The sequence below is a fragment of the Giraffa tippelskirchi genome, chromosome 7 (genome assembly GCF_054371585.1).
Source record: "Giraffa tippelskirchi isolate mGirTip1 chromosome 7, T2T-mGirTip1v1.2.pri, whole genome shotgun sequence".
Classification (NCBI taxonomy): domain Eukaryota; kingdom Metazoa; phylum Chordata; class Mammalia; order Artiodactyla; family Giraffidae; genus Giraffa; species Giraffa tippelskirchi.
Window position 1 is genome coordinate 25,125,006 of NC_137281.1, and position 16,994 is coordinate 25,141,999.

The following is a 16,994-nucleotide window of genomic DNA, read 5'->3' on the forward strand; positions in this document are numbered from 1 at the left end:
GGAGGGGGGCGCCCCAGAGCAGGGAATAGCCCAGGCGACTACCGGCGGGCGGGGAGGCGCGCCACGGAACAGCATCAACAAGGGCTCCGCTTCCTGCTGCCGCGGCCCCAGGCTGCTGTTCCCGAGCTGGGAAACGGCCCCGCCTGCCGCGAGGGAGGGAGGCTGGGAGGTGTCCGCGCCTGGGGCCCCGGGGAGGGAAAAGGTATTTGCACCGACCTGGTGGCGGCCAGCCGGAGGCGGCCGGCCCAGCTCCGAGCTGAGCGCAGGAGGAACAGACCTAGGGGAGCCGAGGTGTCTCCGGGAAGAGGGGAGAGACCCCCCTCCCCCAGACCCGGGACATCCCGTGCGGGCAGGCGTGGGGTCTCAGAGGGGAGTGGAGTCTCGTCCGTTGGAGTTACCACTCCTTTGGGGTTTTCATAGCAATGTCTGAATTGAGTTGGCCGAAAGACTATCAAACTCATTTCTTAATTAGGAAATGGCAGACCATATCCTGAAAACCTCGAGTTATTGGTTGTTTTTAAATTAAAGTACCTTCTCTCCCATCTCTACCCTTCCCCTTCTTTCTCTCCTCCCCACCCCCAACTTTTAGAGGCTGAAAAAAAAAAACAATTTAAGTCTCTCAGTGTGCTGGGAGATAAAAGTCAATTTAAAACCTGAGTCCTATGAATCCACATGACTGTTGTAGAGGGAAAAAAGCAAATTTAAAAACCATTCTTACAGTTTTTCTTTTTTTTAACCTGTGGACTAGACAAGAATGGAGGAAGGACAAATTTAATTGAGTTTTTGCTGTTCTGTTCAGGAGACCAGAAGTTTCCGGTGCAAAAACTGAAAATTCTCACGTACACCGCAGACCGTTTCCTGACTCTAATAGACTTCTGAGAAATTTTTAATCAAGTTATTAAAAATCAATCAAATCATATCAATTGGAGTGCAAGGTATGCTACATAGGAAATAATTTTACTCTTGTGTGGAATAGTAATGCCAGCAGCCACTGGGGCAATATTTTTAAGCTATTTGAGTTGGTTTAGTTTCTATTATTTACAAAGATAGTTACAAATCATAAAAAACATTGGTCTTTTATATATATATACATATATGTGTGTATATACAGACATGCACACAAAAGGTTTGTAGAACCTTTCCCCTAAGAGTTTGAGCAGTTCATCTGGACTTGGAGTGGTGGGGATAAGGGAGAAGCCCTAAGCAAAGGAGACCCCTGTGCAGGTGTCTGTGGGGTGGGGGCCTCTGCAAAGCTTTACCTGCAGACCTGGAATTTAAACTTGTGTCACCAGAGTCTACCTATCTTTCCATCTTTCCATCTGAGTCAGGTTGCCCAATTCTCTTCACTGCCTTCTGTGTAGTAATCAACCCTGTGAACATTCTCTTCCTGTCAGAGGTAAGAAAGCTTTTCAGAGCCACCCCAAGATGGCAAAGCAGAACCAGAAATTATTCTCAAATGTACATCACCGCTGTATGCTGTTGTAACAAGTCCCAACGGAAGTCACTTCAAAATGGGCCAAAGTCCCATTCATTTGAGAGAGGAAGATTCAAACCCCACATTGCCCAACAGTCCAAGGCTTAGGCCAAAGCTTTTGAATCTAAGTGGGTGTGAACACCTGTTGGAGACCTCCCCACTCCATGAGTCCATACATAATGTGAGAAGAGGAAATTGCAAGGTACCAGGCAGAACCCCAATACAAAAAAAAAAAAGTTGAGTGAGTCACTCTGAGCTTATCCCTCTCCCCCAGACCTATGTAATCATTCAACAAACTTAGGGTATAGGAAATCCCCATTGCTGTCCTGACCCTAATTAACAAGTCAAGAATTAGCAAGCCCTCTTCCTTCCCCTTTCCCTTAATACTTCTCTGCCCTTTTATGACTTTTTTCCTAGTACTGTGCTAAGCTTTGTTGTTTATGTTAATCAGATTTTCCCTGATTGAGTAAAAGCAAAGTGAATAAGGGTTCCCTAAAGAGTAACTTGACCTCAACTGAATTCCAGGGATTCTTTGGGCTCAAGACCCACTCCATCAAGCCCTGCATCAAGCAGTGATTATATCTAAACAAACATTTGAAAACTCAGTGGTTAACTCCACCTCCCATCCTTTCGCAGAGATACTTAAAAAAAAAAACCCACCAAAAACGCTTAAATGGATAGTTTTCATGGTCATGCTTTGCAATAACATAGACAGGCAGATTTTCAGTGACTAAAAATACAGATTCACTAGTAAACAGTGTTTGCTCTGCTCTGATCACAAAAATACAGTATGACCTTCCTAATATTCAAGGTTACCAAAAATAATTATCAATTATCTGATCACTGTGTTTTTAGTAAATTACATGCACCCTCAAGTTCCGATGGTATTTCCTTTTCTGGTCATTAATATCTCATTTGCTTTCCCTTTTATTTATATTTGATATTTTGAGTATTGGAGAAGGAAATGGCAACCCACTCCAGTATTCTTGCCTCGAGAATCCCAGGGACTGCGGAGCCTGATGGGCTGCCGTCTGTGGGGTTGCACAGAGTTGGACACGACTGAAGCAACTTAGCAGCAGCATTTTGATTATTTGATATTTTATTTGATATTTGAAGTAGTCTCATTTTATATTTTAAAAACCACTCTATTACTAGAACATATTAGCACCCCCTTGGTGGTTCAGACTATAAAGAATATGCCTTCAATTCAGGAGACCCGGCTTTGATCCCTGGGTCGGGAAGATCCCCTGGAGAAAGAAATGGCAACCCACTCCAGTATTTTTGCCTGGAGAATTCCATGGACAGCGGAGCCTGGTGGGCTACAGTCGATGGGGTTGCAAAGAGTTGAACACAACTGAGTGACTAACACTTTCACCAGAACATACACCTTCATAAAACTTTTTCTATGCACAACATGAAGTAAAACTTTAAGCATATAAAATTTGGAAATTTCCTCTCACTGGAAATTACAATAGAATCATGGGACAAAACATAAAGAAGACTTAATAGTTTGTAGAATTTCTTTATATTACTTCCTAATTGTTATATCATATTCCCTAGTTATTTGATTAAGATGTTCCCAGAAGCCCAGATTCAACTACAAGGTTGTGTAGATTATGCAATAGAGTGGCAGTTCTTACACTGACGGTGTGTTCTTTAACCCCTCCTGGACCTGTTTAAACACCTTAGTGAATAGCTGGATCTGCTCTCACTGAAAGAGGTTCAAATATCAACCACTGAAAAGGAATTAAATAAACTCATACAGAATAGAGGCATGTGTTGTCACAAGATCTTCAGAATTTTCGTCATTCTAATACAATTAAGGCTTTTAAAATAATTTTAGTCACACGTATATTGTAGTGAACCTGCTAAACAAACACAAAACCTGAAAGGAAAATTTCCAGAGCAATTCAAGAAACAGACAAAAAAAACTTTAGAGTGCAAATAATCTTTGCCCCACCTTGGGAGCACTCCTTCATAATAATGGAGAATTGATAGTGGTGGGAAATAGCAGTGACAGCATTTGTGCTGAAACTGTAACTGAATTCTTATTTGATGATGTTTATGCATCAATTTTCACCCCTAGAACATGTTCTAGCAAATATTTCTGAAGGTGAAATTTGTTTTGATAGTTTTGCCATGGAGTTTAGAATGTTCTCACTTCTGACATCTTTCAAAGTGCACCTAAATCTGATAATCAGGCATCTCATTCACTTTGATGAAGTACTTTGGCATTTTATGAGTTGCTTGGTCTGGGTCAGAGTTTTCATTTGAAGACCCAATGGAGACAAAAGTCTCTCAAGATTTAGAATAATTGCAAGTTCTGAGATACAGTGCAATCAGTTTGAATCCAGAGGATTTAGCAGTGAGGAAAGAGGTAAATGCCAGAGGAATTCAAAGGGTGGATCAGGGAGGAGTAACTTAAATGGGAAAATAGAAATCCTTGATCCCTTTAAACCAAGAAAGGAAGGAAGACATCTCTAGGTCATCCCATCCCAAGAGTAGGCAGATTAGACTTAAGCAAACTGCTCAAGTCCTTATTCACACTGGCCTTGATACCACCACCTATCTTTGCCATGGTGCTCTTTCCACATCTAATTATAATATATATTGAGTCTAGTAGCCCCACCTTGGCTGTGATATTAGTTTGACCAAGAGTACAAATTAGAAGTGGTTTTACAATCTCCCATTACAATCTCCTATTACCCTCTCTCAATTCATGGAATTTTAACCTGAAGTCCCTTGGTTTTCTTCAAGACATCTGTGATCTCCTTAAACTTGTATACAAATTTTTCTAAGTATGTACCTACATATCTCTCTTTCTTTAGGATGAAAGTCTTTAACTTTCTACATTTTCGGAAAAAGAAATATACTTAACCTGGAAAAAAATGAAAAACCATTCCTCTGTGTGAATACTATCTATTCTTATGTCTTTCCACAAATGGGTTCTGGGAACCATGCTAGGTACAAGAAACATGAAGATTTTTACAAAGATGAATATGAGAAATATGTGTGTGTGTGTGTGTGTGTGTGTGTGCTTAGTGGCTCACTCATGTCCAACTCTTTGCAACCCCATGGACTGTAGCCCACCAGTCTCCTCTGTCCATGGGGATTCTCCAGGCAAGAATACTGGAGTGGGTTACCCTCCTCTAGGGGATCCTCCCAAGTTAGGGATCAAACCCAGGTCTCCCTCATTGCAGGTGGATTCTTTACTGTCTGAGCCACCAGGGAAGCCCTATGAGAAATTTACTCTCAGTCTAATGGAGGAGCTGACCTGTAAACAAGCTCACACTGTGACAGGTGCTTAGCTAGAATTCTGTACAGGTATCTAGAAATGATTTATCCTTTTGCTTTTTAAGCTGATAGAGGGGAAGAGGAAGGAATGGCACCTGTCACTCTTTCTCCTCCCCCACTATCCTCCACGGCTGATATCTCTTCACTCCAACCCTAATTTTGTAAAGTGGTTAAAAGAGGCTAGATCATTGCTGAGCAAAGTTCTAACATACCAATGTTTATATTGTGATGCATCACAGCTATTTTGTGTTGATACAAGTATTCCAAGAAATACCTGGGCTTCATTGGACTTTGTCAGTAGATGGTCAAAGAAGCAGAATGTGTTTTTCTCAGCTTTGCTGAGGATTGTGGCTAAATACTTAGGTTAAGGATGCACTGACAAAATAGTTGAATTGGTCATCCACATCTAAGCTCCAGAATTGAAGGGCTAAGCTGAAGTTATAGGATAAACTAGACTGCTTTGGAAATAACATATTCCACCTGAGAAACATGTCTTTCAGCTGAATAAAGAAATGTGGACTGCTCCAGACATGGGGAAGTGACACAAAGGGATCTACCCACAGGTGTTAGGATCTAATTATAAAATATGAGGCTTAGAGAGAATATTCATTCATTTATTTATTCAGTTTCTCTACCTGCACCAATCCTACTTATCCTTCAAAGTCCACCTCAGATATTAGATCATCTGTGAATCCATCCTGAACCATTCCAAGCAATATTAATTTTTCTCCCCTCTGGGTTCCCATAGCATTTTGTTCAAACTGTTAGTAGAGCAATTAACACAGTGAATTACATTTCATGGGTCTCTCTCTAGTATATTGTGAACACTGCTTGTACAGTCAATAAGAAGATCAAAATAGATAAAACACCTCCTTGCCTTAAATAACTTATAATTTACTGTGAGCACATAATTTAGCACCAAGACAAAATGAAACAAACTCTCTAATAAACCATTTATAGATATTTTAATAGGAATTTGATGCTGAGTACAGAGATGGATAGACTGAAAGGAGAAACAAAAAAAGAAAAAAGGACAGAGGTGAAAGGCCTTAAACTTTATGCCAAACATTTTGTTCTTTATCCTATAGGTACTGGGGAACCACTGAAGGTTTTTTTGAGAAGGGAGATGACCTGCCCAGAGTTGTATTTTAAGAAAGTAACAGAGGTAGCAGTGTAGAGAGTAAATTGGCAGCTGAGAGGCTGGAAAGAGAACCCAGCCAAGACGAATAAGGCCTGAAAAAGAAGAGCCTGAAAAAAATGGAAGGAAGGCTTTGTGTACATAGTACGAAAGTAGAATCAGAAGAACTCAAAAATGCTTAAAGGATGAGTGAGGGAGACAAAACAGTCTGAAGATATTCAAGAAAAGAAGATAATGGGACAAAGGTTTGAAACATCCACCAACAGTTTCTTCATCGTTGCAGCCCAGGAGCTTAACCTATCAAAAAAATAATATTTAATGGAGATACAAATACCACTAAATGTGAACTACCCTCAAGAGACTTTACACTTTGTTATCCAGAGCAGCAAAAACTCTAACCAGAAAAGAAATTATCCTACATTTACTTCTTACCAATAGGAAATCCAAGTAAACACAATTTGCTGAAACTCAGTTAAGGAGTAAACTGGTAAGAAACAAATCTATATGAACTTGCATTCCAATTTTCACTCTAAACATACATCAGCATTAACACTGAAGCCCTTAAATCCTCACCTTCAGAGTATCTATGTTTGGAAGAATTTCAAGAATCCTAGGGCTTCCCTGGTGGCTTAGTGGTAAAGAATCCACCTGCCAGTGTGGAAGATCCAGGTTCGATCTCTGATCTGGGAGAATCCCACATGCTGCGGAGCAACTAAGCCCTTGCGCCACAACTATTGAGCCTGAGCTCTAGAGCCACAACTACTGAAGCCCGTGCTCCACAACAAGAGAAGCCGCCGCAATGAGAAGCCCTTGCACCACAACTAGAGAGCAGAGAAAAAGAAGACCTAGCACAGTCATAAATAAATAAATAAAATTATTGCTTAAAAAAAATCCTAAAGGCCAACAATTTTGGGGAAAAAAAAAAAGGAAATAAACAAAAAGGCTTGTAGAAATAAAAAGCAACCATGATGTTTTTAAAGAAGATCAGTTTGCAAACATTCCATTCATGGAAGAGTTGGGTAATAATGGACTTAAGGTTTACTCTGTGAGGTCTGGACCAAGACAAAAGCATTTGAAAGCCAGGTACAAAAGAAGGTGCAGGAACTCTGAACTGAGCCCTGACTGCCTGAACTGGAGCCCTAAGGAACAAATAGATAGTCTGCCCTTCATAGTCATTAAGTAAGTATCCTTTTGGGGGTGCAAGAGATAGGAAAAGGGGGGAAATTCAGGAAGAGAAAAACATGAGAGAAAAACCCATGGAGAGGTGATCTAGTAGATATCCCTCCACAATGAAAAAGGAAGACGTAATTTTTATTACTGCTCTTGAGCAGATTCACCCTAAGGTCCAAATGTGACTTTGTCTTCAGAGTCGGGGGCAATCTTTAGAGTTCTAATTGCTTCTAGATAGACTTGGTATTTTCTCGTCAGGGTTCACATATACATCAGTGGCCAAAAACTACCTAAGGAGCATGTGATCACATGATCCGAGGGACTATGGGACAGATTTGTATTTCTCATGGATGTCACATATGCCTATTTAAGTCTAGCAGAGGGTATTTGATAAAGTGGCAAGTAAACTGAATTGGAACCAGGGGTCCTTTAAGTTCTAGTTCTCAGCACATACTAAGCAGAGGATGTGCCCTTTTGGAATGCCTAGCAGGCAGTCACGCTTCTCCTGAGCGGGGTGACTCTCCTCTGTGGAGGAGTTCTGGCTTGCCCACTGGACTTAATCGTGGGTGGGGTCAGGCTGGAGCAGCTGGCGTCACGTTGCCACACAGAGGAAAGAGCCTGTCTGAGATGGAGGGAACAGAGAAAGTGATGCCAAGAAGTGGAGAGAGGGGGGGACAAAAGACAACCCAAAAAAGTCATTTGAGTTTCTGGAGGAAACCACGCCTGACTTCAATGATTTGAATTGATGAATCCGTTTTTAAACTTTTTTTCCATGGGAGGTATGGGATTGGGTCTTCAGTCACTTCAAAGAGAGAAAGTCTTAACTTGATACACTCTCTCCAGGGTTATGGAACTTTCTTGGCCCTTTGTCTCCTCTCTGTGAAATAAGTGGGTCAGATTATTTATCAAGCAGGCATTGTGTTTAGATGCTAGAACCATGTTGTGCAGGGCCACTCAAGACAGACGAGTCATGGTGGAGAGTTCTGACAAAACGTGGTCCACTGGAGAAGGGAATGGCAAACCACTCCAGTACCCTTGCCTCCAGAACCCCATGAACAGTGTGAAGAGGCAAAAAGATAGGATACTGGAAGATGAACCCCCCAGGTCAGTAAGTGTCCAATATGCTTCTGGGGAAGAGCAGAGAAATTGCTCCACAAAGAATGAAGAGACTGGGCCAAAGCGGAAACAACACTCAGTTGTGGATGTGTCTGGTGATGAAAATAAAAGTCCGATGCTGTAAAGAACAATATTGCATAGGAATCTGGATGTCAGGTCCATGAATCAAGGTAAATTGGACATGGTCAAGTAGGCAATGGCAAGAGTGAATATCGACCTCTTAGGAATTAATGAACTAAAATGGATGGGAACAGGAAAATTTAATTCAGATGACCATTATGTCTACTGCTGTGGGCAAGGATACCTTAGAAGAAACAGAGTACCCCTTATAGGCAACAAAAGAGTCTAAAATGCAGTACCTGGGTGCAATCTCAAAAACGACAGAATTATTTCGGTTCACTTCCAAGGCAAACCATTCAGTATCACAGTAATCCAAGTCTATGCCGCAAGCACTGATGATGAAGAAGCTGAAGTTGAACAGTTCTATGAAGACCTACAAGACCTTCTAGAACTAACACCCCCAAAAGATGTCCTTTTCATCACAGGGGGCTGCAATGCAAAAGGAAGTCAAGAGATACCTGGAGTGACAGGCAAGTTTGGCCTTGGAGTATAAAAGGAAGCAGGGCAAAGGTTAACAGAGTTTTGCCAAGGGAACTCACTGATCATAGCAAACACTCTCTTCCAACAACACAAGAGATGACGTCTACACATGGACATCACAAAGTGGTCAATTCCGAAATCAGACTGAATATACTCTTTGTAGCCAAAGATGGAGAAGTTCTACACAGTCAGCAAAAACAAGACCTGGAGCTGACCGTGGCTCAGATCATGAGATCCTTATTGCAAATTCAGACTTAAACTGCAGAAAGTACGGAAAACCACTAGGTCATTTAAGTATGACTTATATCAAATCCCTTACGATTATACAGTGGAAGTGACAGATAGATTCAAGGGATCAGATCTGGTAGACAGAGTCCCTGAAGAACTATGGACGGAGGTTTATAACACTGTACAGGAGGCAGTGACTAAAACTATCCCAAAGAAAAAGAAATGCAAGAGGCAAAGTGGTTGTCTGAGGAGGCCTTACAAATAGCTCAGAAAAGAAGAAAAGTGAAAGGCAAAGGAGACAAGGTAAGATATACCCAACTGAATGCAGAGCTGCAGAGAATAGCAAGGAGATAAGAAAGCCTTCGTAAGTGAACAATGCAAAGAAAGAGAGCAAAACAATTGAATGGGAAAGTCTAGAGATCTCTTCAACAAAATTGGAGATACCAAGGGAACATTTCATGCAAAGATGGGCACAATAAGAACAGAAATATCAAGAACCTAACAGAAGCAGAAGAGATTAAGAAGAGGCAACAAGAATACACAGAAGAACTATACAAAAAAGGCCTTAATGGCCTGGATAACCATGATGGTATGGCCACTCACCTAGAGCCACACATCCTGGAGTGTGAAGTCAAGTGGGCCTTAGAAAGCATTACTACAAACAAAGTTAGTGGAGGTCATGGGATTCCAGCTGAGCTATTTCAAATCCTAAAAGATGATTCTGTTAAAGTGCTGCACTTAATGTGCCAGCAAATTTGGAAAACTCAGCAGTGGCCGCAGGACTGAAAAAGATCAGTTTTCATTCCAATTCCAAAGAAAGGCAATGACAAAGATCGTTCAGACCACCATACAATTGTGCTCATTTCACATGCTAGCAAGGTAATGCTCAAAATCCTTCAAAATAGGCTTTAGTAGAACATGAACTGAGGACTTCCAAATATAAAAGCTGGATTTAGAAAAGGCAGAGGAAACAGAGATCAAATTGCCAACATTCATTGGATCATAGAGAAAGCAAGGCCGTTGCAGAAAAACATCTACTTCTGCTTCACTGACTATACAAAAGCCTTTGACTGTGTATATGGAAAATTCTTCAAGAGAATTTGGTTCTCCAAACCACCTTACCTTTCTCCTGAGAAACCTGTATGCAGGTCAAGAAGCTAAAGGCAGAACCCAACATGGAATAATGGACTGGTTCAAAACTAGGAAAACAGTACATCAAGGCTGTATACTGTCACCCTGCTTATTTAGCTTCTATGCAGAGTACATCATGTGAAATGCCAGACTGGATGAATCACAAGCTGGAATCAAGATTGCCGGGAGAAATATCAACAACCTCAGATATGCAGGTAACACCATTCTAATGGCAGAAAGTGAAGAGAAACTGAAGAGCCTCTTTAGGAGGGTGAAAGAGGAGAGCGAAAAAGCTGGCTTAAAACTCAACAGTCATAAAACTAAGATTATGGCAGCTGGTCCCATCACTTCATGGCAAATAGATGGGGAAAAGTGGAAACAGAGACAGATTTTTCCTTGGGCTCCAAAATCACTGAAGATGGTGACTGCAGCCATGAAATTAAAAGATGCTTGCTTCTTGGAAAAATAGCTATGACAAACCTAGACAGCAGATTTAGCAAAGACCTGACTTTGCCAACAAATGTCCATATAGTCAAAGCTATGGTTTTTCCAGTAGGCATGTACGGATATGAGAGTTGTACCATAATGAAAGCTGAGCGCCAAAGAACTTATGCTTTTGAATTGTGGTGCTGGAAAAGACTCTTGAGAGTCCTTTGGACAGCTAAGAGATCAGACCAATCAATCCTAATGGAAACACCGTGCATATTCATTGGAAGGACTGATACTGAAGCTGAGGCTCCAATACTTTGGTCACCTGATGTGAAAAGCTGACTCACTGGGAAAATCCCTGATGCTGGGAAAGATTGAAGTCAGGAGAAGAGGGCGACAGAGGATGGGATGTTTGGATGGTACTATCAACTCAATGGACATAAGTTTGAGCAAACTCCCAAGAGATAGTGAACAACAAGGAAGCCTGGCAGGCTGCAGTCCACGGGGTTGCAAAGAGTCAGATGTGACTTAGTGACTGAACAACAACATAACCAGTGGCTCACAGATTTTATTTTTATCATGCAATGAGTCTGGATTAGGCAATCCAGGACTAGTCCTGAAGTCCTGCAATGCCATCAGGCACACAGGCTTTCCCCTCTGCCAGAGTTTGAGATTTGGGCCCTTGTTCATATGTTTGCAAGATGACTGTCACCTCTAGGCATCCTGTCTGCATTCTAGGTGAGAGGCAAATGGAAAGATGAAGGGTAAAAAGAGCAACTCTGATTCCTGGAACACCCACACAGTGGCTTCTACTTCCATATCATTGGCCAGAATGGTGTCACATGATCATCTCAGCTCAAAGAAGCCTGAGAACTGTGTAGGTACACTAGATGGCTACACTGATGCTCTAAATTCAATTGCAGGTCAGTTGGCAAGGAAAAAGGGGAGAACAGATGTTGGGTAGACGATTACAAACGACCACAGCACCTTCCACAGACTTTATAATAACAAAGGTAAACTCCCTCTCTGAAATTCTGTGATTCTAATCTTCTATTTCATTTTGCCTATTTCTTTCCTTTTTCTTTTCTGGCTGTGCCTCGAAGCTTGTGCAACCTTAGTTGCCCTCAACCAGGGATTGAACCCACAGGTTTAGCAGTGAACATGCAGCGTTCTAACCACTGGACCACCAGGGAATTCCCTCTAATCTTTTCTTAACAAAAAACAAGTGAATGTTTTGTGGAAAGGGAGCACATTTTTAAAATCTCAAATTTTGGAGAAGTAGCAGTACATCTCATAAATGAAAAGACTATAGGTCCATGTGAGCTATCAGATTATTAGTCAGAAACCCTTCATGTTTACTTTCTCTTTTGTGAAACTTCCTTCAACTTTTTTATTTCAATCTTCAGGAAGCCTGTTCCTACTCATCTCCACTATTCTGATGTCTCCTTTAATTGAACTAAGTTCTCTGGTTTTCCCTCCTAGTTTCCAGTATGTACTTCTCAAATGATTTAGAGGCTCATCTTTTATCTCTCCAACTAAATTATAAACTTATACAGAATAGAGCCCAACACTTAGCACAATGCAGGGTGTGTAGAGAGTAATCGATAATGGCTGAGCAATGGCTGGATGAATGAATAATTGAAATATGAATTTCTATTTCTTTTCTCTCCTCAGAACTCCTGTCCACAATGCATGCTTGTTAACTGACTACATCTCAGAGTCATTACCAAGGCAATTTGTATCCTGGGAAGCCAGCTTTAGAAAGTCTTCAGTTTTCTACCTTTAAATGTCTCTGGCACTCTACATTCAGGTCAGCCCCAGGAGTCAGCAATCTGATCACCTCCCTTCACTTAAGTGTTTCACCTGTATCTTTACCTTCCCTTCCTCCCACCACTCTTGTAACTTGCAAGATCTTCGTTCCCGGATCAAATCTTGGCCCACGAAGTAAAAGCAGAGTCCTAACCATTGGAGCACCAGGAGATTCCCTAGACTCTTACCATTTTAACAGATTTGAAGGACTTACCTTGAAGAAATTCTTAGATCTAAACTAAATTCTGGACACAGCCATTTCCTCCCCCTTCACTCTTTAAGTTGACAGAACGTAGCAGTAAATCACATGTTCACTAATGCTTTATAAAGGCCTGAGTAGGGTTTTTTTTCACTTAAAAAAAGTTATATGGAGGTTTTATACTGCAAAAACAATGTGTTCACTGTAAAAAAATATATATATATAAATAAGAAGGTAATAATTAACAATTAGTCAAAAACTAAACCACCACCTAGAGAAGATCAAATTTTCTATGTTTATTTGCATTATATATACAAGAATTAGCTGCACCATGTATACTATTATCCTGTTTTCTTGATATAACTGTGGATATCAGTACACATCAATAAATATTCTTAATAATGTGAGAAACGTTGGGCTGGAGGAAGCACAAGCTGGAATCAAGGTTGCCAGGAGAATTATCAATAACCTCAGATATGCAGATGACACCACTTTTATGGCAGAAAGTGAAGAAGAACTAAAGAGCCTCTTGATGAAAGTGAAAGAGGAGAGTGAAAAAGTTGGCTTAAAGCTCAATATTCAGAAAACTAAGATCATGGCATCCAGTCCCATCGCTTCATGACAAATAGATGAGGAAACAATGGAAACAGTGAGAGACTTTCTTTTCTTGGGCTCCAAAATCACTGCAGATGGTGACTGCAGCCATGAAATTAAAAGACACTTACTCCTTGGAAGGAAAGTTATGACCAACCTAGACAGTATATTAAAAAGCAGAGACATTACTTTGTCAACAAAGGTCCGTCTAGTCAAGGCTATGGTTTTTCCAGTGGTCATGTATGGATGTGAGAGTTGGACCATAAAGAAAACTGAGCGCTGAAGAATTGATGCTTTTGAACTGTGGTATTGGAGAAGACTCTTGAGAGTCCCCTGAACTGCAAGGAGATCCAACCAGTCCATCCTAAAGGAGATCAGTCCTGGGTGTTCATTGGAACGACTGATGTTGAAGCTGAAACTCCAATACTTTGGCCACCTGATACAAAGAGATGACTCATTGGAAAAGACCCTGATGCTGGGAAACATTGAGGGCAGGAGAAGAAGGGGACGACAGAGGATGAGATGGTTGGATGGCATCACCAACTCAATGGACATGGGTTTGGGTGGACTCCGGGAGCTGGTGATGGATGCTGCGGCATGCTGCGGTTCATGGGGTCGCAAAGAGTCGGACACGACTGAGAGACTGAACTGAACTGAGTGTGTGATGACAAAGAAGTACTTAACTGTAGAATCTATCTTAATTAGGCAATCATCTACTTTTGTCATTTAGTTTACTTCCTTTTTTTGAAAACCTTTGTAAATAAGGAACACTTATTCTATGAACTCTTATTGTTATTATTCAGTAAAAGTGTCTCTATACTATAATCTTAAGTGCAAAAAACAAGAGTATATGGACAAAGGCTGAAAGATAGTAGGCAACAATAAGAATGAACTGAGATAAAAATCCTTGTAGCTAATCTGTGTTTATAGCCTTATCTTAACTATTTTCCTTGGATATATCCTTCCGTAAGCTTTACTTTGATGGGCAGTAAGGAAAAAAAATGTATGAAATGAGAGAATGAAGCAAGTTCATAGTAGTTTTTCATCATTATTTTGGGACCTAAAATGCGTTTGGCTTGCGGGTTCCAGGGCTTACTCAGCATAACATAATGCAATGATTTTAAAATATTTTCCTGTGGCTCAACACCTGGAAATCTGAGCTCTCTCCAAAACACTGCAGAAATGCTGATGGGGAAACTTAAAATCACAAGACACATAACTTCATGCTACATCAGAAACCATCTATTTCAGCATCTTATACAGACAAGCATGAGGTATCCATTTAAGAAAAACACATAAGAGAAAAATTTGTAACTGAGAAAGTTTGGCCCATTAATTATTGTTCTACTCTAAACTGAAAAATGGCTGGCATTGTCTGATTTGGTGGAGCTCAAAAACTATTAGATGGAAAAGCAGAAGTTTGAGTCTCTACTCTGCCACTTAGTAAATAAATAAATCTCTTAATCACTCTGAAGCCTCAATCTTTTCTTCTGCAAAATGGGCTTATAATAGTACCTTTGCCACTCACTGAGTTATTATAGGGGAAAAAATGAGCTAAGGGAACAATAAGAATATTTGCAACAATATTTGTGCAACAATAAGAATATCTGCACCTAGATGGCAGCTTTATAGATTTTTCTTTTTAAAATTCCCCTTAATCATATTACATCATTTCAAATAAAATTTTGAATGTATAAAGAATAAAGTCTTTCCTCTTTGTCTTATCTTTTTCTTTTCTATTTCTTAAAGTTTATAATCACATGGGCAAATTGATTTAAAGAAATGTATTTCAAGTTAACAGTTCTTAGAGTTCTGTGTCCCTTAATCAGTTTATTCTTATCCAACTTACAAAATATTTATAATCAGGCAGAAAACATATTTCTAATCTATGTTCTAAAATAATAAAATCAATCTTCCTACCCTGGTTTGAAACAAGTCACAAGATAAATAAATGTTACAGGTGAGATGGAAATAATATTTTAAAGGAGACAAACTTACAGTCATCTCAATCAATGTAGGAAAAAATATTGTGTAATATTTATTACTCAGTCATGAGGCAAAAAAAAAGCAACAACAAAAACTCCAACCAAACTAGGAATAAAAAGGAACTTCTTTTATCCAATAAATGTTTAATTAAGATAAGGTTACTTGCAAATGACAAAACAAAAACAGTGGGTCAAACAAGAATTTATTTCTTACTCATGTGAATATGGGCAATCCTGGCTAGCAAGAGAGCTCCATGATCATCACAAGATCAGCTATCAGGAAGGTATACCTGGGAATTCCCTTATGGTCCAGAGTCTAAGACTCCGAATTTCTATTGCAGGGGGTGTGGGTTTGATCCCTGTTTGGGGAACTAAGATCTTGCATGCCTCACAGCCAAAAAATTAATTTATTAATTTTAAAACTTCACATACTTTAAAAAAGAAAAAAGGTAAATCTGTCAATGGAAAGGAGGAGGAAAAGGAAAGGAGAGAGCACTCCCCCCTTCACTTTAAGGGATATGGACCACCTCGATTATACATTCTTGGCCAAAGCTTAGAGAGGACCATATCTTCTTACTGCGAGGGAGGCTGAGAAATATAGTATGCATTTTGTATAGCTATTTGATCAGCTAAAAATCTGGGGTCTTATCACTGTAAGAAGAATAAAACAGATAATGGAAGATAACTATATACCAAAAATCTACAGCAAATTTACAGCAAACACCATGGTTAGTGCTGAAAAATTACAAACATTTCATTAAAATAAGAAACAAGATAAGCTTTCCTCTCCATGCTACTATTCAACATTGTTCTAGAAGTCCTAGCCAATGCAATAAGAAAAAAATAAATAAGAGGAGTAAAGATTCAAAAATAATACAGAAAAATCTTTGCTATTTGCAGTTGAAATGGTTGTCTATGTAGGAAGTCCAAGAAAAACATTCAAACAGTTCAGCAACTTGCTAGTAAAAACAACATCCAAGAATCAAAAGCGTTGGTAATGACAAAAAATATAATAAGAGCAACGAAAACTATGAGATATCCATGAAAAAACAGACAAAAGATGGACAAGACCTTTAAGAAGAAATTTACAAAATCTTATTGAAGAATAGAAAAAATGACTTAGGTAAACAGAGACTATACTTTGTTAGTGAATAGAAGGACTCAAAATTAGCCTGTAAATTCATTAGTCTATAATGTCAGTCTAGAAATTCATCATAATAATCAAAATTCCAAAAGGACATTTTATGGCTCTTGATAAACTGATATTAAATTTCACATGAAAGAACATAATGCCCAAAATAGCCAAGATAATTTTGAGGGGAAAAAATATGGAGGAGGGAACTTGACTTACCAGATAAGAAAGATTTATCATAAAGACATATTTAAAAAAAACAATTTGAGACTGATTTAAGGATACACAAACAGATTAAAGGGACAAAGGCCCAGAAACAGCTGAAATACATATGGAAACTTGGCATAAAATAGAAATCACATTATAAATCAGTGGGGAAAGATTAAAAACTCAATAAATGATGTTGGAACAATTAGCTACTTACACAAGAAACAAAATAAATTTTTTTCCTATCTTACACTAAAGAAAAAGAAATTCCAAGGGAATTTAAAAGTTTTAAGGTAAAAAAATAACTTGCAAAACTTGTTAGAAGAGAGCAAGCAATATCTTTGTAACATCAAAATAGGGAAAGATTTTCTACACAAGACTCAAAAATACAAGTATAAACAAAAGCATCTGATGCTAATAACATTTTAAATATCTGCCCAGATCATAATATACCATATAAAGTATCAAAGGATATTTACCAACTGAAG

General features: G+C 39.5%; 1 long non-coding RNA gene across 1 annotated transcript; it reads left to right on the top strand.

Moving 5' to 3' along the window:
* Window positions 1-141: 141 nt before the first annotated feature.
* LOC145514587 (uncharacterized) lies at window positions 142-14,887 on the top strand. The gene is made up of 4 exons (XR_014060256.1): window positions 142-291; window positions 800-935; window positions 11,504-11,593; window positions 12,255-14,887. It is a non-coding gene; the product is annotated as an uncharacterized LOC145514587 (long non-coding RNA).
* The last annotated feature ends 2,107 nt before the right edge of the window (window positions 14,888-16,994 follow it).